Below are 26,555 nucleotides of genomic sequence, written 5' to 3' on the forward strand. Positions count from 1 at the left end.
TAATTACACCACACATCTAGGTTGTAAGTTCGAACCCTTCGTGAGACAGTTGTCAGGTATGTACTGTAAAGCAGTAGTTTTTTCTCCTTGTTATCTAGCTTTCCTGTACTTTCTTAAAATCCGGCACTCCTTAAATGATGCAATATTCTGTATTTGTATATTACGGAGTTATCTGCCCTTGCAATGAACTGTTGTCACTGATATCTTGTACATGGATCTGAAACCACATAGTTGGGTGTTTTAAAATTTGCTTCAAAAGCCTGTTGTTTAAAGAAAATAACTAATTTCTTGTATGCATCTATCTCGTAAAGAATGTTTTTAAAGAAGGAAAAAGCTTTGACATTCATCTTTCTCCAGGAATTCATATTTTATTCATGCAGACAAAATATCAATCATATATGTTATACTGACATACAACAAGTCTCTTCAGCAGCTTCTAAATCAGGATTGAAAATGGAACATTCTTACAGGTTCTTGGAAAAGTTTTATAAAGAATGAACTATATTTCATGAAATTACTGAAATCAAGACATCACTGCATGGGCATATGAAACAGTGCCAAGCACTCAAGGATTTTTCAAATAAACTTAAGATAGATGAAAATCTTGGTTTTGGTAATTATTTATGATACCAACAAATGACAACACATATGGAATAAACTAATATACAGAATCACAACAGATAGTCCGTGATTCACATCATTACAGTGATCAATGTGTCTGTAATGTGCTTTAATTCTCGAACACAGGTGACATTTGTTTATTTATTTCATGGAGTTTTACATACTGCTTCGGCAAGAAAAATGATTTTTTTTTTATAATCCTACTGAGTTTTTATTGTTTTTTTTTTTCTTTTATTAATATTTTTTCTAAGTTTAATAAAGAATAAACTATATTTCATGAAATGACTAAAATTGGTCGTCTGGCTCGAGATGACCCATTGCGAGCAAGCCAAGAGCATCGCTACAAAGTGGCTACATCAGGTACAATGTGACAAACTTTCTTTATTATCTCATCTTCAGCTGACATTTCCTTTTACAGCAATCTCTCGTCAAATCAATACACAAACGATTCTATTGTTTTGTTTCTATTGTTTCCGCTAAACAAAGGTGAGACGTAGTGTTTTAGGGCAAATGGCAGACCAGGCCTTACACCAGCTATACATGACAGAACTGTTAAATTGACCAAGCTGCGGTCAGCGGTGACAGTTTCCAGTGACTTCATCAGCAGGCTAGCATCCCCTGATGTGATTGTCAATTGTTTTTGTTGTTTTTCCAGACAAAACAGTTTACCTTAATCTCAGGACAAGCACCAACAGGCATCTGCATTTGAGAGCACCTGTCATTGGACATCACTGACCACTCAGCAGAGAAGACATCACTGACCACTGGGCAGACATTATTGACCATGTGGGCAGACATTATTGACCATGTGGGCAGACATTATTGACCACTCAGCAGACATCACTGACCACTGGGCAGACATTCCTGACCACTGGGCAGTCCACTCTTGCACTTCACAGGGCAGTTCAATGTAGACATTGACCTTTTTCATTATATATGAAATGTTCATAGGTTCAAACTTTCAGAGTATATTTCATGGCTATAGAACATTTCAGGTTGGTCTAGGTATTGGATTCTAACATTGTATAAATTGTTAATATTTTACATTTTAATGGTGATGGTTTTGAATTCAACCATGGAAACAATATTTCCTATATAGATTACAGTCAATTTACCTGTCTATAAAAGACCACCTAAGGAACAAGCAGCCATAAAAATACACAGGTTGTATTATACATGGACTTTTGGGATCATAAGAGAGTGGTCTTATTAAGCAGGTGGTCTGTATACAAAAGTGGTCGCTAAAGCCAGGTTTCACTGTATATATTATATAGCTTTACAAATGATAACAAAGGTTTTGAGAATTAGTAATGAACATATCAGTTTAACTTGTTGCCTAGTATATATACATTATACCAGTCTGTTTTAAACCTGTATTTAATGTATAAATGTAATAAAAAAGAAAATTTGGATAAAAATTTTGATTTACTGCAGCTGAAGGTCAATAAAGTTACTCTGTAGCCTTGACATCTCTTAATACGAAATTCATTGCAGTATAAATCACATTTATAGAGAATTCCAAACTAGAGATGAAATTAAAACAGCAGTAACAAAATAAGCCTGGTGCCTGTTATAGAACTATCTGGGAGCTTTTTACATAGAATATTATTATTGTTAATGCTAAACAAAGAGAATTGTGCTGTGGACCAATAATTAACTGTTGCGATGGCTGCCTCAGGAATAACCCCTGTAGAAGCATGAAACATATAAAAGTCTCCTAACTCTTCACGAGGCCTCCGTTTGTCTCGCAAATCATCCAAATCCCATGTTAAACAAAGAACCGAGTTGTATTTATCCTCCGATTAGTTCGTGATCTGCATCCATATGATGGCCAAGGTTATTTCCATCACATCATTGTGTCACTTGTGTATGGGAATCAGTGTGGTTTGGTAAAATATAAGTGTATGGTAATTCTTCTACAGTCTGGTCAGAATGTTGGTCCCAACTTAATGCGGAATTACGTCTGACAAAGGAAACATCCTGTTGTAAATTCACATCAGAAATAAATGCTTTTATTTATTGATAATAATACAGTGATTTATACACGATATGCAGTGATATTTAATGTTTGTGACAATTTCTTATCATTTAAGTTATTTGTATGCTGGTGGTAATTATTCCAGAGAAACTTGGCAGCCAAATTAACTCATTTACCCATGAAATTTCATAATGGACTCTTCTAGTCTTTGATTTAGGAGAGTCTAAATGTGTCTTCAGGGGTAAATGAGAACATGTAAACCTGACAAACACACCTAAATCAATGCCTTTGTGAAGTTACTTGCCAAATCAGTGGTTTACATTCCACTTATAATTTTTGTTTGGTTTTTTACTGTTGATGGCATATTTTTTTTTTACCATGAATCAAGGTAATTATTTATGATACCAACAAATGACAACACATATGGATAAACAATATCACAACAGATAGTCCGTGATTCACATCATTACAGTGATCAATGTGTCTGTAATGTGCTTTAATTCTCGAACACAGGTGACATTTGTTTATTTATTTCATGGAGTTTTACATACTGCTTCGGCAAGAAAAATGATTTTTTTTTTTATAATCCTACTGAGTTTTTATTGTTTTTTTTTTTCTTTTATTAATATTTTTTCTAAGTTTAATAAAGAATAAACTATATTTCATGAAATGACTAAAATGCGAGCAAGCCAAGAGCATCGCTACAAAGTGGCTACATCAGGTACAATGTGACAAACTTTCTTTATTATCTCATCTTCAGCTGACATTTCCTTTTACAGCAATCTCTCGTCAAATCAAGACACACTAAACGATTCTATTGTTTTGTTTCTATTGTTTCCGCTAAACAAAGGTGAGACGTAGTGTTTTAGGGCAAATGGCAGACCAGGCCTTACACCAGCTATACATGACAGAACTGTTAAATTGACCAAGCTGCGGTCAGCGGTGACAGTTTCCAGTGACTTCATCAGCAGGCTAGCATCCCCTGATGTGATTGTCAATTGTTTTTGTTGTTTTTCCAGACAAAACAGTTTACCTTAATCTCAGGACAAGCACCAACAGGCATCTGCATTTGAGAGCACCTGTCATTGGACATCACTGACCACTCAGCAGAGAAGACATCACTGACCACTGGGCAGACATTATTGACCATGTGGGCAGACATTATTGACCATGTGGGCAACATAGACATTATTGACCACTCGGCAGACATCACTGACCACTGGGCAGACATTCCTGACCACTGGGCAGTCCACTCTTGCACTTCACAGGGCAGTTCAATGTAGACATTGACCTTTTTCATTATATATGAAATGTTCATAGGTTCAAACTTTCAGAGTATATTTCATGGCTATAGAACATTTCAGGTTGGTCTAGGTATTGGATTCTAACATTGTATAAATTGTTAATATTTTACATTTTAATGGTGATGGTTTTGAATTCAACCATGGAAACAATATTTCCTATATAGATTACAGTCAATTTACCTGTCTATAAAAGACCACCTAAGGAACAAGCAGCCATAAAAATACACAGGTTGTATTATACATGGACTTTTGGGATCATAAGAGAGTGGTCTTATTAAGCAGGTGGTCTGTATACAAAAGTGGTCGCTAAAGACAGGTTTCACTGTATATACTATATAGCTTTACAAATGATAACAAAGGTTTTGAGAATTAGTAATGAACATATCAGTTTAACTTGTTGCCTAGTATATATACATTATACCAGTCTGTTTTAAACCTGTATTTAATGTATAAATGTAATAAAAAAGAAAATTTGGATAAAAATTTTGATTTACTGCAGCTGAAGGTCAATAAAGTTACTCTGTAGCCTTGACATCTCTTAATACGAAATTCATTGCAGTATAAATCACATTTTATAGAGAATTCCAAACTAGAGATGAAATTAAAACAGCAGTAACAAAATAAGCCTGGTGCCTGTTATAGAACTATCTGGGAGCTTTTTACATAGAATATTATTATTGTTAATGCTAAACAAAGAGAATTGTGCTGTGGACCAATAATTAACTGTTGCGATGGCTGCCTCAGGAATAACCCCTGTAGAAGCATGAAACATATAAAAGTCTCCTAACTCTTCACGAGGCCTCCGTTTTGTCTCGCAAATCATCCAAATCCCATGTTAAACAAAGAACCGAGTTGTATTTATCCTCCGATTAGTTCGTGATCTGCATCCATATGATGGCCAAGGTTATTTCCATCACATCATTGTGTCACTTGTGTATGGGAATCAGTGTGGTTTGGTAAAATATAAGTGTATGGTAATTCCTTCTACAGTCTGGTCAGAATGTTGGTCCCAACTTAATGCGGAATTACGTCTGACAAAGGAAACATCCTGTTGTAAATTCACATCAGAAATAAATGCTTTTATTTATTGATAATAATACAGTGATTTATACACGATATGCAGTGATATTTAATGTTTGTGACAATTTCTTATCATTTAAGTTATTTGTATGCTGGTGGTAATTATTCCAGAAAAACTTGGCAGCCAAATTAACTCATTTACCCATGAAATTTCATAATGGACTCTTCTAGTCTTTGATTTAGGAGAGTCTAAATGTGTCTTCAGGGGTAAATGAGAACATGTAAACCTGACAAACACACCTAAATCAATGCCTTTGTGAAGTTACTTGCCAAATCAGTGGTTTACATTCCACTTATAATTTTTGTTTGGTTTTTTACTGTTGATGGCATATTTTTTTTTACCATGAATCAAGTCTCAAGATCAAATGTATTACTTACATAGCCAAATGTGACAGCAGATCTCATATCATATAGTTGTGTCATTTCCAGTACATTCATTGCAGATGTCAAACGCTCTTGTCAATTTTCAGGATTTGTATATTTCGTTATTAACTTTAACTAATTGTCACACAGATGCAATTTTTGTGACATCTTTAAAGAAGGGCGAAGACATCAAGCTTACAACAAGATTTAAAACAGTATATCATTATGTATACTGGCACCCAATGAGACATTGAGAGAAAGAAACCGGCATTCAATAGTGAAAGTATGAGTACATAAAATGACACTCTGTTAATATTGCATGAACTCATTTTGCAAGCAAGTTTATTGCAAGCATCCAGTTTCAACAACAGAAATGTATTTCATGGTACAAGACTCTATTTCAGAGTTATGGCCTCCCCGCGGGATAATCAGCCAATTGGTTTATTTGGAGATGGAGTTTCGTAGTAGTACATAAAATCATTAGTGAGATTGTCAAATAAGAGAACAGTTAAATTTTATGTCATTTTCCGAAAAATTGTGGAGTTTTCAAAAAAAAAGTCTTAAATGTCACTTCCACAAGTGCTCTAAATCAAGTTAGAATTTGATTTTGATGATGTACTTTAGAATAAGGCAGTGAAGAGATAAAATTTAAATGCAGAAAACTTCACTGACAATGGTAATATGGAGGACGGTAAATTGAGCGTCAATAAATGCCCCAATAAACATTCTTTAAAATGTCAATGCCCTTTAGAAAATAAATTACAAGGCTTTTACAAGTCCCTCATCTACAATAGTGGTTCTCTGCATAAACACCCATCTAAATGTCACTAACTTTACAATAATTCTCCTAATGAACTAGCCTTATATTATACACTCAACACTTTAATGCATCAATTCTTAGCTTCTTAGCTTAGTTAAAAACTAATGAAATGAGATTTTGAAAATGTTAAAAAACCCACATCTCTTGATACTAAAGTAATTATTGTCTTATGTTACTTAATATATAGAATTATTAATGCAATAAGAACTAAAATAAAGATCTTATACAGAATGAAAGACATAGAATATTAAGACTTTTTTAATTTTTCATTTTAAGAAATCTTTTAAATTAATTAAGGGGACCAGAATAATTGGTTTAAATTGGTGCATATTGAATTGTTTGTATTAAATCTCAACTCAAATCGTTACAAAAAATTTGCAGGAAGGGGAAAGAGGCTGACGTAGGAGGAAACCCTGCAGAATTCCCATAGATAATAACATTGCAGCTGGCAACTTAATTCATGCCTATTTTTTCATTTATGACCCTTTTTACATCGATTGTGAAAAAGTTGTGTAACTTATACCAATCACTTTTGATGAACGCGTGAGAGTAGTTTTAGAGTAAGAGGAAACGGGAGTGCCCGCAGAAATTAAGAAAAACCCATGAGATTGGGCAGGTGATCCTAGACCTTTTCATGTCTGTGTCTGGGGTTGAACCCCCGCTATCTAGGTGAAAGGCGAGTGGCTTAACCGTTACACACCTGCCCGCCCTGACATTTACATCCGACACAAATCCTTGTGTCAGTGACACTATATTGTCAAGTACAATGTAAAATTACAACTGTACCGATATATACCAGTCAAGCCCTGCTGGCCCTCTGGATCGTACGTTCAAATCCCATGTGGGCCAGCCAGCTACTGTTGTCAAGTACTGCCTGCTGGTCAAAGTTTTTGCCTCTGGGTACTCTGGCTTTCCTCCATCCACCTACTCCACCTCGACCCTTTATCAAGTCAAACAAGATTTTCCTGTGCACAGAAATCTCTAAGATAGACAAAATGTATATTTTGCCTTTATCTACACCAGGACAGTATCAAGAGACAATCATATGGCATCACATAACGCTGTAAAATTTAGTTCTAATGAGAAATATCAACCAAAGAAACTTGAGACGTGCAAACATCGTGCTGGACTTCACTTCACTACTGTAAAACAATAACTTAAACGAAATGTCACACTTGTATCAGAGTGTTTAGCTGACATTTAGTTTGCCTCTATATATATATTGTGTAATGTGACCAGTTGTTCACACCCCCTAATGACTGTCATATAAAACTCCTACAAATGTGCGGTCGTCATAAACCAATTATATAATTGACGATTTGTCACCATGATCATTGTTAGGATATTAGGCTGCCATCACTTTGTTATTGAAACATCATTTTTGGGGATGTTTTGTGGGGCAATGTTGATACAAGTTCTGTGTAGTGCAATGGTGTAATTGGGTACATTCCATTCACAAATTTAAGCGAAGGATTTACTCTCTATTTTTGTTGCCCGCCCCTCCTTGCCCCCGGGGGCCAGAGCCAACTTTAATACAAGTTCTGTTCCCTTTCTACATTCCATGATAGGACAAGTGCTTAGGATTTACCTCTATTTATCCCATATATACCAGGATCAAGGATGTTTGTGGGCCAAATTTGGGTACATTCTTTCTACGAAACCAGTAGCGATTTACAGGGATTACCTCTATTTCCCCATGCCCGGGGGGGTCAGAGCCAAAATTTTAAGAGGATTGGTGATTTTGGTTACAATATAGGACTGATTGACTGGGGGATGCACTACAGTTCTGCCAAGGATGTTTGTGGCCAATTTTGTTTGACGACAGTACGATTTATATAAAGCCAAATTTATCACTGTGGCCAAATTTGGTTACAATTCCAATGGATGTTTGACGGCTGATTTTGGTTACAATCCATGCCCAAACTCTAGGACAAGTAGCGATTTAAAGGATTTACCTCTATTTCCCAATCCATGCTATGATGGGATTTCTCTACCCCGCCCCCCTGGGGGATAGGCCCCTGGGGGGTCAGTTACAATCCATGCCAAACTTAGGACCCAAAAGGCATTTTAAAGGATTTTTTACTTATATGGCGCCCCGCCCCTCAGTCAGAGCCAACTACAAGTTCCCCCTCCCCCAAGGATGTTTGTGGCCAAATTTGGTTACAAATCCATGCAGGAACTCTAGGACAAGTAGCGATATTTATAGGAAATGTTGACGGACGGTAATAATAAATATCGACTTACATTGGTCGTCCGAATTCATCTTTCTCCACTGTGGATTCTGACACGCCTTCTTGTTGATCAGCATAGTCCTGAACATTGACACCTTACTTTCAACTTTCCTCCGCTGGGTACCTTTCAGAAACAAAAGAGCAAAATATTATGAAAATCTTCCACTGTGTATCTTTGAGAAACAAAGGAGCAAAATATTATGAAAATCTTCAGCTGAGTACCTTTCAGAAACAAAAGAGCAAAATATTATGAAAATCTTCAGCTGGGTACCTTTCAGAAACAAAAGAGCAAAATATTATGAAAATCTTCCGCTGTGTATCTTTTGAGAAACAAAGGAGCAAAATATTATGAAAATCTTCAGCTGGGTACCTTCAGAAAACAAAATTCAGAAACAAAATTAAAGAGCAAAATATTATGAAAATCTTCAGCTGGGTACCTTTCAGAAACAAAAGAGCGAAATATTATGAAAATCTTCAGCTGGGTACCTTTCAGAAACAAAAGAGCAAAATATTATGAAAATCTTCCGCTGTGTATCTTTGAGAAACAAAGGAGCAAAATATTATGAAAATCTTTAAGTAAAACTAGCATAATATATTTTCTAAAAATAATTATTTTTAATAAGCCAAAACATCCATTAAAGTTTGCAATTCTAGTAAACAATCAATTAATTGATGAATTATCTATTCATATGACTCATGAACTGTTCATGTAAAGTTTATGAACAATTTTTTCATGAACATTGATGCGTTATTCATAAACAGTCCAAAAGTTAATTAGAGACACTTCATTTTAACATGGATCCTGTTTTGCCAGGGTTACTGTATAGTGAAACAAATTGATGTCATTGAGATCTATATGCCCAAATCTCTGTACTTTTTTTCCAAACCCTGTAAGCATGACCTGAACATTGGCAACTTCCTTTTAATGACATCTTAAAAACGTTAACAACTGCTCTAATTCAAGACTACAAATAATTGCCATGCAAAGTATTATTTACATTTCGACAGCAGGCATTAACAAGAAGCCCATGGGCCTTAACGGTCATCTGACTATAAACATGTCAGTTTAAAGATTTTAGACTATTTGACCCCTGTGAATGAAGATCAAGGTCATTTAAAAAAAAAAAATATGGTAGCCCTTCATCCCAGCATATCACAGGCCCATTATAATATCAGGTCTCTAGGCTCTCTGTTAGTTATTCACAAAAAATTATTTCAAGATTTCAGCCTATTTGACCCCTGTGACATTGGATGAAGATCAAGGTCATTCATTTGAACGAACTTGGTAGCTCTCCATCCAAGCATTTCACAGACCCAATATCAGATCTTTTGGGTCCTAGTTATTCTCAAGAAGTCGTTTAAAGATTTTAGCCTATTTGAACTCTGTGGACGGCGCACGACGACGGATGGTGCATAATGACAATAGGTCATCCTGACCCTAAGGGTCAGATGACCTAACAAATGCAGTCTTTGATCTTTATTACATCTAAACTTGAATAGCCTAAGAAACAAGTAAGATTAATAGAATCTTACATGGGTCTATCAAGTGGACAGAAAGTTAGGCTTGCCAAGAGTTGATGAACAAAATCTTTTACGAGAGTTGAGATATCCCTATGGTCCACCTGACTGGCCCATGTAGGTTTCTTTTTCTACCATACTTTAACAAGAAATGATGAAATTTCAGTGGAGATGAACGTCACTGTGCGTTAAAATGGTGGCCGCATGTATTGATGACGTCACAGTCTAGTGTGTGTGAGCTATCTTTTCCCTACCTCGACAGAGTTATCTTTTCCCTAGCAACGGGATAACCCTGTCAAGTATGGGAGAACTTGATATCTACATAATTAATGCCTATATACCACACCAGTACTTTAGATGGATGTAACTTATGGCACCGACCCTGCATATGTGTTACATCAGGAATATAACATATGTTTATGGTTCATTAAGGGTCCTTTCTTTTTCAAGAAGATTTCTGAATGAAGTTTTGATACAGAAATATTTTCCTGATATTCCAAGTCCACATCAAAAACTCAATTTAAGACTTTGCCCTTAGGCTTGCAAAGACCTTAACACAATAATCCAAAATCATTGACACTCTGCAGCTGAGACTCACTGATATCATCCTTGAAGCTATTGTTATAGATAAAAAAAATATTACATTGGACTTTTTGAAAAATATTTTGCAGATCTTACTCAACTTGTATTACATTTAAATTTTCTAATCCTTAAAAAAGAACAATCTGTTTTTGAATTAGTCTAGTCCACATAACATCTAAAGCTATTTTAGGAAACCTGACCTCTTCTCTCCGTTTAATATTTCAATGAAAATCAAAATTACTGGTACATTTGAGAAAATTATCAGGGTGTTTAATCAAGCATTTAATTAACAATGTCGTAATATTTTTCTACCCTATTTGTTTTTATTTTTCATGGTATGCATTAGGCAGCTATCAAACATTTGATTGAAAATTTTAATAATTTTTGTTTTTCAACTATTTCTTATAAAGGCAATACATATCTGCACATATTTCCAGAATACAGAAAAGATAAGAAATCAAAATTATTTTCTTTATCAATACAAAGGAATAATCTTTATTCAATAAAATAACTTGTTATGTCTGGAAATATTAACAATGCCTGTATGTACTCTTTATGTACAAAAGCTAGAACAGGTCAGAATCTTGTCTCAAGGAGTACAGCATTTGTAACGCATGATACTATAACTTGAAGAAGAAACGCTCCAGAATTTGATTTAGAATCTTTATGATATTAACAAACTCCGAGTTAGAACCAGAGAGAAATGTCTGAAATCTTATTGTCTCTGAGTTAAGCGCCGTTGTAGACCATCCAACCTCTGTGATGTCTCAAGACTCTCTTGGACAGTTGGTTAGTCATCTCGGAGAAATGATTCTGCAATTAATTTAATCTAAATGGTTCTGGATTTTATAACAAAAAGAGAAATCAGATGATGTTGAACTGTCTGTGGTACCAGAGCTTTAAACCAACTGGCTCCTATCAAACCAGGATTACAACAGAGAATGCACGCAAAGTATTGGCTCCTCAGATTTGCCAAAGTACAAACTCAACCCAAAATTTGTCTAAATCTGAGAGCCATAGATTAGGCCCTTTTAATACTTCTAAATATTCTCAACTCAAATTCTGTAAGCAGTTTTTTTTTAAATTTGGCATTGATGTCACAATTTTTAAATTTCATAAAGGTATGAAAGATATTTTGTTTGCAAACTTTTGTGAGAATTTGTTGGCTATTTATGTATTTAATAAACAATTTCTGCAGTTTCCTTTAGCGATGCACAAAGAATTGTTTTGAAGTAAAGGGGTCTCACAGGTCAGATTCATCACCCATGAAAGTAGTCTTCATTCAACAAGTAGGTACAGTGTTAAAAACTCTCAAAACCGACCCTTGTCCAATCTGGATTCCTTTCTATTCCAGCTAATATACTGTATTGCAATTTCCTTCTTAATTACAGTAATTAAAACCTGTATAATCCGGATACCTGTCTAAATTGACCAAATATGCTGATCCTGATGACATCCAGTTAAGACATTAAATCTTACTGTACATTGTTTGATCCACAGATTGTCCCTTGTAACCATCTTAGTTTTTTATTTAAGTACAGGATTTCTAGGAAACTTCTGCCATTCCTTCATTTCCACATGAATTCAATAATCATAAACCAAAAAACCCTTGTTTGCATCAAGTTAATATTCAATCATCCATAATATAACAGACTAATCTGCATCTCGCTAACGTCATTTGAAGTAAACACAGACTTTACACAGGGCGACCATTCTAAGTTTTTATCTCATTACTTCTACACCATTGTCTCCTTCTGTAAAAAATAAAATCATATCTATACACAACTCATGTCATATTCTATATCGTGTCTGTATCACGACAGAGCTCGGAAACACCATTACTGTAGCGACTAGTTGGCCAGCGAGACTGCCAATAGACGAGGATAGCTAATAGAATCGGGATTACAATTGTTTATACAATGATGCCAGTGATAATGTCACAGGGGGCAGCAGACAAGTGACTGTGCAGCCGAGCCAGTTCTTAGGCTGGTTAGCACAACTAAAACACCAGTTCTCATTGATTTTGAATTTCTTTCATCAACAACTTATGATTAGTATCCGTATAACTTAAAAATATATAGTGGGAGCTCTTTACAAACTATGTTTAGTGAAAATGTTTCTAAATCATATTGAAATGTTGTTTTTATTTAGCAGATGACTTGCATAAGGTTTGCAATGTCGTTACAGACTTGAATAGATCTTGCTGACACTACAAACTTGGCCTTATACCGGGATCAGTATACCAGAAAGCTGGGAGAGTCACAACCTATTGCCTTTGTGGAAATGTAATTGGGCTTTAAACTACGTCAATTTGAATATAGTAAGAATGTTTCCTGTGATGTGACACATATTTTACAACGGAGATGTGTGAGATTAATGGTTGACACTGACACTTAACATACATAACACCAGGTATCTCATAATTACCATACAAACTTAATTATCTCCCCTACTGGATGATCCTTGGTGACAAATACATGGTAATAACCAAGATTTATCAAAGGGAGATAACTTTATATCTTTACCCAAATTTATGGCATATTACCAAAGGGAGATAACTTTATGTCTTAAGCCAAATTTACGGGTATTACCAAAGGGAGATAACTATTTATATGGATGTCACCGAGATGATGTTTAACACTTTTTATCAATAAATTATTGAAAAATGTAATATATAATACAATATATCCTTAAAGTTTGTAATCATGAATCTTAAAAGAAATGCTAAAAAAATTCTTTTCTAGTTTTTTAGTCAAAATCACAAAAAAAATTACCATTATGAAAATAAATGGCTAACGATATTTGAAAAGAAATTCACTGGGGTTGAAATGTTTATATAAATCCAAAATGTACTTCTTTATTGAGGTTATTTTCTCTAAAATCATCATGTTTATAGACTTGATGGATACACTAACTGAATTCTGAGTACTTCATGACCTGTAAGGAAATAAATCGTTCAGGAAAATTGCAAGAAAGATTTTAATATTCACAAAACCAAATACAGACATTGGAAGGGCAGAAAGGTGATACTGTCAGCTGTATTGAAAATAAATGTTTGTTTATTTTATTGCATCGCAGCTTAATCTCGTTGTTTTATTGTACAGAATTTCTAACAAGATTATGCTGTGATGTTTTAAAATAAAATAACACTGAAAATGTTATTGTGATCTTTGGTAGACTTGTTTTTAAAGTTATACTGCTGCTAATTTCACTGTAACGATATGTAATTTCAACATTTGATATTTAAACATTGACATGTAACTTGATGATTTAGCTCCCCAAAAGAATATATCAGCCTATAAGAGAGCCAAAATCTAGGTATCATATATTCCTGGTTTTGAATATTTAAAGCGCCTTCAATCACCACCATGTTCAGTGACTTCGGGTTTTGTCGAATTCCGAATCGTATCACGTGGCTCATGTTAGAAACGACCTGCATGTGGTTAGTTAGGTAACTAGCGTAAGCGCACATGTGTTTGTTTACGTTTTCCTTCTAGTTAATATGAGCAAATCGTGCTGGTATATGTCCACAGAGCGAGTATTTGAACCATCCAATTTACACATTGCCATAAAATATTGTGTGTATCAAATATTGTTATGTGCGAGCATTATATTTTTTGTATATCCAGTCTGCTGAGGTTGACCACATGTTTTGTTTATGAAAAATTGTTGACATTTCTCTTGGTTTCACAACTCTCTTTTTACTTCGAGATTGTAGCGACGGTGTTCGGAAGAGTTCGGAATGATTTGGCATCTTTCGAGCCTATTTTTCACTTGTCCATGTTAAAAAGATTTTTTAATTCTATGATTAAAAATACTTCCAGTGCTAGAAATTAATAAAAGAGGTAAAACTAGAACGTTTAAAACTCAGACAGACGGAGAAAAATTTGTATAAAACATAAACAGTTTTCACTATGATAAAAAGAGCGAAAGTTATAGACCATACAACTTGAAAGATGTTCCACCACCGATAAAAAGTATTTTTTCTCTATCAAACACAGGCGCAGATGAATTAGTATTTTTCTGCGGTTACAAAGTTACTTCCTTTACACCATTACCACAATTAAGCTTATTATTTCACTTCAACATACAAATATTAACAAATAATCAATTGCAAAAAAAAACTCCATGACTTTAATGCCCTGCATGGAATAAAGTACTGATTGCATATGCACCAATGCAAAAGCAAAGCATATTATTTCATATTCTTATTTTGTGTTAATTAAACACATAATTTATATACATGATCGAATAAGCATCAGTTATTGTTCAAATGATGAGTAAACTTTAAAGATGCTCCACCACCGACAGAGCATAAACGATACTCATCATTTGAACAATATTGGTGTTTAATTATGAATATATATGTCTAATTAACACAAAATATAATATAAAATAACTTACTTTGCCTTTGGTGCATGCACAATCAGTATTTCATTCCATACAGGATATAGTGCCACAGATTTTTTTTGGGATGCAATTAATCATTTTTAATATTTTTATCATGAAGTTAAATTCAAAGCTCAAACTTTTCAATGGTGATAATAGTGTAAAGTAAGTAATTTTTGTAACTGAAGAAAAATATTAATTCATCTGCTCCTTTTTTTTTTGAGAAAAACACTATTTGAAAGCGGTGGAGCATCTTTAAAGTAAAGGTAAAATGGTATTAAATAGTGGGACAATGACAACAAACAACTCTATTGTAAACAGTAGTCATCAGGATAAACTTTACACCATGTCGGGATATTATAGAGAAATTCGCTGAGAGTTTTGTACCTTTCATCAGATAAGGTCACGTTATGTTATTGTCTGGGAGGTTTTCTTGTCATTATGACTGATAGTTACTCCACCGCTGGGACCTTCATTTTACAAGATTATGACGATTCCTTCTCAATAACGTCCACACAACACATCAATACCAGTCATTAAAAGTAAACGAAATTTCCACCAATCACATATTTTATACAAATAACAAGTGATCCCAGAGGGATCTTGACGCCCAAGAATTGAATGGTTTATGTACTGACAATCTCTGCTTTTCAAACTTCAAAACCCAATATGGTGGTCTGTCTATGTCTCAAAATACAATATACAGAACAATGGTCCAAAAGGATCTGATATATATGGAATTGCGGGCACATCCCTTCAGTACTTTCTGAGAATTAGCGGTAACAATTAAACTTCAACTATCAAGAATCCAAGTTTGGTTTTTACATTACAATATAGATCAAAGTAAAGCAATTCAAATTGTTAATGATAGCTGGCTCGGTATTGTATAGAACTGCCTGGTATTTTATCAATGCAATAATCGTTTAATAGACAAAATCAATAGGAATTGTATATATATAGGACAATTATACCATTTTATTTTTAGAGTAGCTTCTATTTGTTGTTAGCATTGTCTTTATCATCCTAATTATATATAACCATTCTTAAGTATGTTCCCCAACCCCCGTCGATTAGAGAACTGATCATCAGGATGCCACAACAAAGTTATAATCAATTGCCGAATATATACATATCCCAATTATAGAGAATTGGGGTTTGCCAATTAACGAGATGTTCTGAATTTATCTTTACTTCACATAATCATTTAAAAAAATAAAATAGTTTAAGCAGTCCTTCATCCTTAATATGTTGTTTTAGACGATGGAGACATTGAGCTTCCTAAACAACAGACTGAGAAGACTTTATTTCTAGATCTAATATACAGAAGACTCCAACTATCTCCCTAACCATTATCTAAATAATTTGCTTGTATGCTTCAGGTTGTTTAGTCCTGAGTTTTCCTACTTCATCATTGTATTTCAACTCCATGTATTTGAATCAATTTACCATGACCTCTGCTTGTATTCAAATACAAAATCTGGAAAATTATGAAAACAAAATCTGGTCTTTTTTGTTTTGTTTTGTTTTATAAGGAATTCTTTTTTTAAATTAACATTTTTTACATGTGTTGTCAGTTTCTAAATGAATATGTATAACAATGTATATGTGCCTATTCACATGTGTGACAGATCAAAGTGAATTGAAATATTCCATCTGGAATTCTTTATTTATAGTTATTTGCATTTTTCTATTGAAAGACTGCCATGCAACTAACCATATAATCAGATTCCTCTGTATGCATAATCAATAAATTACTGAATTTTATTGAAATATCTTGAAGAGTTCATCATAATTTTATTAGTCATCATAAACGAATTGAGAAGTGTCCTAAAATCCAGCATCTTTGTTGGATACATACATGCACCATGTAACAATGCATTGGGAGAAAACCTATGTTTGGGTTTTAAGTATATTTAGGAGGTGTTAAATTAAAAAAAAAACAACATCAATATAACTAATCTAAATTAACAGAAATCTAATTGCCATTAACTTAATCAGGAGTTGGTGTTCTTGTGGGGGAGGGAAGCGGGTGACGACACCTCACGATCGGGGTGGGGGATGGGGAAGGGGATCAGACACCTCGGGGGTGGTGATGAAAACCAGATATACATTTATAAGCATTAACCGATATAAACCTAACCAAATAAGTGACGATCGTTTAAATCGCATAAGTTAATTTTGTTAGTTCCTGAGAATTTAGTATAAACTTTCAGCTGGTGTAATGCAGGGTGTATAATGGACTAGCAGCCCTTTCTGTTTACTGCCTATAATATTCCACATACAATAATACGAGTAGGGCGAGTGGAATGGATAAATTGCATTAAAACCATAAAAGAGAGAAAGGATTGCCATTTACATCCGTGTGTGGTAACTGTGCAACATGGTAATCAGATCTAGCACACATGGACAGTTATTGAGTAGATTTGGTTTGTTCCAGTTCTGTGACATATAAGGGAGAAAATAACTTAATGAATCTATATGAATTTGGCCCTGACATATAAGTAATATGACTGAAGGCTTCGGTAACCATTAACCCCAAATTTTGAAGGAAATCCACACAAGAGAAGGAAGTAATTTTTATTTCTGTAACAGATATTCCGTTCTTGGTTAGCTTATATTATTATATTAGAAGATGGTCTGTCACTTGAACGCTTGCAAATAAAGAGCAATAGCACTGAGCTTCTGCTTGATGAAGATTACGTTCGTCAGATCATGAAAGCGTTTGAACCGCTTGATTATATAATGAGCTGACTTCAAAGCAATGCATTAACGCTGATGGTTTTTTTTTACAGTGGGTAAACAATGAAATTTGAAGATTGATTTTTTTCATGTATGTGTTACCTTAGAAGTGTTTTGCACTTCGAATTTATGCCCTTATTAATGTAACACATATTTAATATTCATAAATATATCATAAAATAATAGTTGTTAATTTTACTCTGACAGGAATATTGATGTAATAATGATGATTTATATTCCAGAATTCTTTCTAAAGCAAATTACAATAGTAATAAATAATGTAATAAAATTTTTTCATGTTATTCTGACACAGGCTTGAAAGCCAGGTATTTATGGTACTGGTAATGTGTTTTTTAGGGTACTCTGGCTTTTTTCCAACTTGTATAAACCTAGATAGTACATTCATGCACTTAAATGACCTTGGCTATTGTTGAAGTGACCTTGGCTGTTATGGAAGTGACCTTTGCTGTTATGGAAATGACCTTGGCTGTTATGGAGGTGACTTTGGATGTTAAGGAAGTGAACTTGGAGGGTATAGAAGAATACTTAACAAAATAAACCTAATCAAGACAAATGTGATAGTCAATACTACCAACACTAAGACACACAACACACCAAGGTGACAGCTAGATAGGATTCTGTGGAATGACTATTTATACAGAGCAATGTAATTTCAATCACCTGTTCTTTAATTGAAGAAACCACAAGTCTACAAATTAAATACAAATTCTGTTTCTTTTTCAATTAAAAGCATCTTTTGAAGGATAATCTACTATTCTTGAACAGATAAAACAGACTCCACAGAAAAAAACCCACTTTGCATGTAAATGAAACAAGTCTTTCAAATTTAATTTTCTCCTTGGCGACGGTCACCCAAGAGTGATTGGAACAGAACGCCTGACATTGAGCTTACGTCACAGCTGTCAGTATGTGACGTGCAGCAGTTTCCTCACTCTGAACTTATCACACACTACATTATAGGATTTAACAACTTATATCAGACTCAAATTAAACCAATTTTTTACAAAATTCAGACCCATTTGTCTATGAATCGATGCTCTTCATGTTAGGCTGACTAGTGCAATATTTTTTATTAAATTCTTTTCATTTATCACCTTAAAATTTGTCTATATATATTTTTTTTTAATATCTCATTCTACATTTTTGTGCAATACACAATGACAGTGTTGAAGCCTAACTATGACTAGTTATTAAGATGAACTTTAAGTCCTAGTTAAGTTGACTAGCGTTTCGTTTTGTTACTTGAGGCCTTCCCGACATTAGGCTTTAGGTTTCAGTCTGTATTTATACTATTAATCTAATACAAACTTCTCACATCTAATCTTCCACCATCAGGAAACATTGCAGATTACCAAAGTTAACACCATTAAATTCAACAAGCAACTGTAAGTAAATAAAATTTATTTACAGGTTGCTAGGCAACAGATGGACAGACATTACTATCCAATCAGAGCAGATCTAGATTTGATTGATGAGATATTTAGAGGAGCAAGGGAGACAACCAGATTATTTTTCAAATTTGGAAGAATAAGGGAGATAACCAGATTAATTTTTATAATTCGGAAGAATAAGGGAGATAACCAAATTCATTTTAAAATTTGGACGAATAAGGGAGATAACCAGATTAATTCTTATAATTTGGAAGACTAAAGGAGATAACCAGATTGATTTTTAAATTTGAAAAAATAAGGGAAATAACCAGATTAATTTTTGAATTTGGAAGGACAAGGGAGATAACCAGAATGATTTTTAAATTTGGAGAAAAAGGGAGATAGCCAGATTAAAATGTTCAAATTTGGAAGAAAGGGGAGGTAACCAAATTAATTTTCAAATTTTGATTAGACCCAGAACAAAAAGATATAGAGGGTACTCATAATTTTGATAATTTGATCAAACAGTAAAACAATGAGTCCTAGACTCATCTAAGCGAGTCCGACAAATCACTGCAGAATTAATCATTCATAAACTCTCTTCAATAGTGTTATTTTAAAAAGTAGAATTTATCTGTCATTGCATACATGTTAATGTAAAAGCATTTCTACTTCTTGAATGAATCATGAGCTTAGAAAATTTTGCATTTGTTTGACAATAACATTGATTGGAAAAGATAAATCTGTTGAATAACAACAGTGTGCTAATCAATATTGATTGCTTTTAACATAGTGGATGTTTGTTCTCCAACTGTATTATTTGTAAAACTTATTTATTATTTAGTTTATTCCTTGAATACAAAGTAAAATAACTGGTACAACACATCAAAGTTCTCCTCGAATGTTATTAACAAATGGCCTTGAGCATAAAAGTCTGAAATATGAGCTTATTCAAAGTAATGGTAAATATTTTGTATAAATCACGCAAACTTTCTGAGTTAAAAAACCAGTCTGTTAGGGTTAGAAAAGAAAATTACCGTATTTCACCGCAAATAAGACCCCTCTCCCAGAGAAGAAATAAAGGTCAAAAGTGGTGGGGGGGGTCTTATTTGCGGACAACCCGCCTGATAACATCGATCTATGAGGTCGCCATCTTAGATTTTTTAATGTCCTGTCATTGTTGTAACAGTCGTATAACAGATGGGTAACAGCAAGATGTTCAAGTATCAATAATAATAATGAAGACGTGTGAGTAAAATTAAATCAAATATTATGACAAATTAAAATATAAACAATACTAGGGCAGTTGTAACGTAAGTCTGAAAGGGAAACGCACATTTTTGCAAGAGTCACGCGGACATTCACCAATGAATCAAAACGAAGAAACAGCATCATAAGCAATGTCACTTTAATCCAGAAGTTTTAATAATCGTATAGTTATTTAAAAATATTCAAATTAGGTTATTGTTTACGATCACAACTACATCTCTGTCTTAGTAAACACGTGAATCGGAAGGACGATCGCCGTTCAGACTCAGGCCTATTTAAAATTCACTGCAAACGTTTACATATCAAATTTGTTCATAAACAGAAGAATTTACGTACATTCGTCTCAGCCAAATGAGCAAACGATCGTGATTTAACTTCAACATGCCGACATGCACTGATGCAGCTGTTTGTAACATCGTAGCAAGTATTTTTGTATCCAGAGTCAAATACGTAACTTTGCGGCTAATCATATTATACTGACTGCGTAAACAAAACATGGCGGCCGAAAAGTAAAGCATGGTTTCTCCAACTGATCGTGAACTACAGGTACGTTACGTTCACAAATAAACATATTTGAAACTGTAAATGCCTTAAGTAGATATTTTAGGTAATGATTGTATTGAGTTAGAATCCACGACTGCAGAAACGATCTGCATCAATGACGAATATCTTTGCCGATTCATGTAAAAAATGACAAGCCGTACGAACACTAAAACGTGTTGACCATGCCGATAGGAAGTGTTCATAGAAACATATATCGGCGTATTTAGCTGAAAATAGCCTCCAATTAAAAAAAACAAACAAAAAGAAGTTCCGATACAAAATCATTTTGGTGATATCTTTAATTACTCCATTGCTCAAATCCATCATCCAGTAAACTGAAAAATAGGTGGGGGGTCTTATTTGCAGACATCCCCCCTAAGTCTGAAAATGTGTCAAATATAGGTGGGGGGTCTTATTTGCGGGAGGGGTCTTATTTGCGGTGAAATACGGTAATCAACAATGTCTTTCATATTTTGCATACTGCATGCATTATAGGTTTATAACTCCGATTTGCTCTTAAAAATGGTAAATAATTAAATAGAATAATTATTATTAATTGGAATAATTCAGCTGTATGGGTGCTTTTATCTTTCAATTACCTATTCACTGATCAATGAAGATGATGATCAGGCCACACACTTAATAGGGTAAAAGCATTTATGGCATTAATACAAAGGGTTAAAATGGTTACCCTTGTTATTGCTCCACTTCTTCAGAAAACAAGGGGAGATAACTACTCCTCTTTTTTTTCTTCTTAGGGTCTGTAGGGAAAAAATTAAGTATTTTTCGAAGGATAATATAAAGGAAATGGGAAGATAATTAATCCCTTTTATTCCACCCAATCTCTAAAAGTTAAAAAACAAAGTATTTTTTCAAAGGGTTCCTCCAGAGAAAGGAGAGACATTTACTCCCTTTTGTTCTTCCTAAGCTCTGAAAGGAAAAAGTCTTTTTCAAATGATTCTGCGGAGAAAAGAGGAGATAACTACTTACCCTTGTTCTTCCATCAGTTCTTGCATTTCCATACACTTGAGTTCCACCTTGCGTTTCCTTTCATGGTCAAGAATTTCCTTATTAGGAGGTTTCTGTAATGCCTGATCAAGCTTTTTCAATTCCTCTTCAGACTTATAGTCCACTCGATCTTTGTGTTTTCGTACGAAGGAGAGATTTCGCTGGACATAACCGTTTGTTCCGCTGCCTCTGGCAGTGTCCAGACCAATACCATTATACATGGTGTGTTATGGGCTAGTATCTTTATATCTGCAGATAGAGAGATAGAAAAAAAGTTTAAAAGCATTTATATCTACTAAGCAAAGTTAATATCATGCCTCAAATTCACAATCAAAACAATCTTAGTCTAAAACTGTCCTCAATTCAGACTTCAGCCATTCAGTCTAAAACTGTCATTTATTCAGACTACAGCCATTAAGTCTAAAACTGTCATCAATTCAGACTTCAGCCATTCAGTCTTAAACTGTTGTCAATTCAGACTACAGCCATTCAGTCTAAAACTGTCATCAATTCAGACTTCAGCCATTCAGTCTTAAACTGGTAGTTCAGACTTCTGTCAATCAAAGATGGCGATATAGAAAGTTACTACATTGTTAATTGGCTATAAGCATGATCCCAATACAAAAACTCCTGAGCCTCCTATATTCTTAAAATCCTTTTTTTGCATTCAAAGTTTTTGTTTCATTTTGTGCAAAGTTTTTGAAGTGTGTACATGAGATGGATGGACCTTTTTATGTGAACTTTAGACAGGCTACCTATCTCTGAAATATTAAAACTGTCACTAAAATGCCCTACACTATTATTGTCTCTTGACCTGTCAGATTCCTAGTTTCAAACTAAGGGAGATAATCTAGTATTCAAATTTGGGGATAATATAATCTAGTAATAAAATTTACCTAAGCAATTCTTATCAACAACCTTGGGTCTGGAAGCTAGTTTAGGGCAACATGTGAAAATAAAGCTAATGAAGGAAAAAGCAAACAACCCTATTCATTATTATTTTTTCAAAGATATCTTTAAAATTTGTTATTCATAAAAAAATTTCATTAACACCCCATCTCAACTTCAAAGCCAATTTATAAATTTATATGCTCAATTCCCAAACCAGAAAGAAAAGCTCTGATATATGAACCTTTACATTAGCTATGACTGCATAGGAATAGAATGTTTTTTGAATGATTTGTGTATTTTTGTTGGTTTTTATCTAATCCGAATCAATTTGCCGTCATTGATGGGCGTTCGTCTGACATCGGACATCAGGTGTTAGGATGGTTTGTGATGTGGCTAAACGTCAGATGTATCGGAACACCTCTCTCAGCACGCCCCAAGGTGAGACAATCAATACACAGCCAATAACGGCAGGCAGTCTATGTGCAGGATGCCAGACATCAAGATCTGATTCCTGATAGTGCTTGACAGGTACAGGGAAATGTTTGACATGGACAGGTCTACAATGTAATGCTATAATACAGACTGATGATAGGATCTGTTCCTTAGTTATATAATCCTACCGGGCATCGGTGATAAAAACAAGGAAATTAGCAATCATAATTGCGTCAAAAGACACTATGACCAGTTTTAAAGCTGTGACATTATATCTTTCTATTTTGACATTGTTTTTTTTTACCAGCTCATTAGATCTGTTTTCGGTAAAACAGATAGCACACAATATCTTGTATCATGTTCACTAATTATCGTGGAAAGTACAATAAATTCTGAAAGAGAAAAACTGACTTACACAATTAACTCCTCACTATTTCTTAGTACCCGATACCTGACATGTCCATCAATGACTCTAGCTTTTGATATGACAGATATTAATTGGATGTGGCGCAGTGGTAGAAGGCGCAGATATGTTTGGCTAGGCGATTGGGTGCCGTAGATCGTGAGTTCGAGGCCCGGATAGGGCACGAGTCAATAAATTGTCATGCTTTGTTAAATTGTGTTTCTTTGATATTAGATACTAATTACATGTATATAGAAAATTAAACAAAACCAATCTTAAAACTATTAAAGAATTGACCATATTTGGGCTTGCAAAGTCTAACTATTCTGCTACTGATGCAGTAATACTGATTCATGTAACTGTTATGAGTAGTTAGAAACTCATTCACCCCTGAAATTTAATAATGGACTGGTCTAGTTTTTGATTTAGAACAGCCCATACCTGTCTTTTGGGCCTGGTGAATGAGTTTTGAGACTTACGCTTTGATAAGTTTAACTGTAGCCGCGCTCCAGTGTATCTTTGACGTCAAAGGGAATTTCCTGAGTACAGATTTCCATTAATATTTTAGAGAAAGGTTGTGTGCGTACAAATCAAATGGTGTAGGAGGATTTCTTGAAAACCATAAAATTCTGTAACAATTGGTCCGACTGAAATTCAATAATTTTTAATTAGTTTCTAAAAATAGATTTTATGCGACTACAAGCCTATTAGATGATAATTATGGGAACTTTAGTGGACCTAATATAGGGAAACTTTTACCATCAAGGCTTACGTCATAAAGTCACCAAAACATCGACTGACGCAATCCACAACCCATAACAGACTTTGTATGTTCCTTGTAGGTATTCTGGTCGAACATAAAGCATTTCTTCAGAAGCATTTAAATTGTATTTTAGATGTATGGTATCGCTCTTTTGTAAAAATTCTGAATATTCAATTGTTTCAGATATACTATATAATTAAATATACATTATACTGAATGGAAAATATTTTTTTAATTTACTAGCTATTTCTTCCAATTTAGAGAACTTTTGCAACTCAGATATGGTAGTTAAATCAGTCAGTAACAATAATGTACAGGTTTTCTCCAGGTTCTTTGGTTATAAATTCTGTTACCTCTTAAACCTGATCAGTGTCCTCAATTACCCTGGACCAAATGTTTTTAAGATTTTACACAACCTTAAATGAAGGTCAAGGTCAACCATTTAAACAAACTTGGTTACCAGCCTTCACTGACGCCAGGTAAATAAACAATATCAGACCTTACGTATTCTATTGTTTTAAGTTTTTGCTCATATATGCATTGACACGTCAATGTATTTGCAACCTTAAGCTTGTGCAAATCTTGACATGAGTGTGAAAATTATTACTAGTACACCACAAAAACTTTAAAAGTTGACTTAGTGAAATTATCCACAATAAATAAAGTCCATGTTTATCACTTATCTTCCAGTGTTAATGTCAAATTTGACGATATTTCCATTATGTGTACACCTGTCTTTACCAGTAATTCAAACCAGCTAATGTAGTTTAGATCGAGCAGATATTCTTGACACACAAAGTCACATCAATACTACAGAAATCCTGGATGTAGGGTAATATCATCTCTGTATTATTATCAGGCTATATATAAATTTCTACACCAAAATATCCCAGGGAAATAAAAACAGCTAGAAGATAAAATTTATTGCAGATCCATTCTGTTACTGGCATACTATAGTGTCATAATCTTTGTTATATTGAAGTCAAATATTTTTGATCTCGTAATAAAAAATCATCTCGATCCTGTTCTGTGGTCATTATACAGTGATGAGGTCATAATCTCCGCTGTTCATGACGATAAAACTCACATTTCACTGCTGTCAATACCTCGTCAAAGTCGGTAAATGAGGCGGTAGATTTTGCAGTGAATTAGTCTACCAATGTTTGATCGAAATCTAAAATAAGGCAAGATATAAACAAGAGGCCTAGAGGACCTGTAGTGCATCTGGTTATTTAGTAAATTCTCAACATCACAAAACCTTACAGGTGAAATAGTGTTCAGTCAAATGTGAGTAATAGTCATTGCTCATGCAGTTTCAGACAAAGCTGTACTTAACATGGTAGCCAAACTGACCACTTTTGCCTCTCGACTACCCCTCAGGTGTTTGAACTAACAATTTGTACAATTTTTCACCCTAATCATTTGTACATATATAGTTTTCCCCACACCACAGGGATGTTGCTATCTAATGCTTTATAGTTTTTAAGAAGAAGATGTTTATATGGAAATACTGTATTCGAACCAATAAGCGCCCAGGACATTTATGAAATTTGAAAAAATGAAAAAGTGCTTAATTAGACATGGGCGCTTATTAGGTTGAATACGGTAGCCAAATTGATCCCTTTTTGCTCCATCCTTCAGGCAGTACCAGGGGGCTATCAATATCCAAACCATTTGTATCTGTATATTTTTTATCCACACCCTATAGGGATGCTACTAGTACATTGTTATGCTATCGACTTTTGGCCAGTTTTTACAGGATAATCTATATAGGCTAAGCTTATTTTGTTTTATGTCATTTTTAACAACCAGTTTCATTAAGTGTCACAAGTTTAAAGTAGGAGTTTCTCAAAATTATTGAACACAAGGGTATATTTGTTTCCAATTCTTTATACATAAGTGGACTATTTCAGATATACTGATTTCAGCATAAATGATAATGCAAGGTATAAATTAAGCTATGTGGTAATTCTAATTACTGAATTAGTCATTAAAACAAGTGGCCCAGAGGGCCTGTATTGCTCACCTGGTTTGTAATGCCAAGTAATGTTCTGAATACAGGTTCATTGTTTCTTTTCTGAAGGAATTTTAATATTAACCACTAAATCCCCTATTGGGCCCCACCCCTCCTGCCCCAAGGGGGTCAGAGCCAAAATTTATAAGAGCGCAGCTCATTGCGCGGCCGAAGGCCGCGTAGAGTGAAGCTCTACTAACCATAACATGTGTGTAA

At 34.3% G+C, this 26,555-nt stretch overlaps 1 protein-coding gene across 3 annotated transcripts in view; it reads right to left on the reverse strand.

Annotated features, from left to right (window-relative positions):
• The window catches only part of LOC138331104 (serine/arginine repetitive matrix protein 4-like), a 131,310-nt gene that overhangs the window by 94,990 nt on the left and 9,765 nt on the right, over nucleotides 1-26,555 (reverse strand). For 2 of the 3 annotated variants that reach the window (XR_011209656.1, XM_069278562.1), the window contains exons 2-3: nucleotides 21,819-22,085; nucleotides 8,411-8,521 (exon numbers count right to left, since the gene is read on the reverse strand). The gene's annotated coding sequence lies outside the window, so the exon portion shown is untranslated. Of the gene's footprint in view, nucleotides 1-8,410; nucleotides 8,522-21,818; nucleotides 22,086-24,041; nucleotides 24,196-26,555 lie in introns of those variants that run through there. The other variant, XM_069278563.1, reaches the window with a different exon arrangement.

This window comes from Argopecten irradians, chromosome 9 (genome assembly GCF_041381155.1).
Source record: "Argopecten irradians isolate NY chromosome 9, Ai_NY, whole genome shotgun sequence".
NCBI lineage: Eukaryota > Metazoa > Mollusca > Bivalvia > Pectinida > Pectinidae > Argopecten > Argopecten irradians.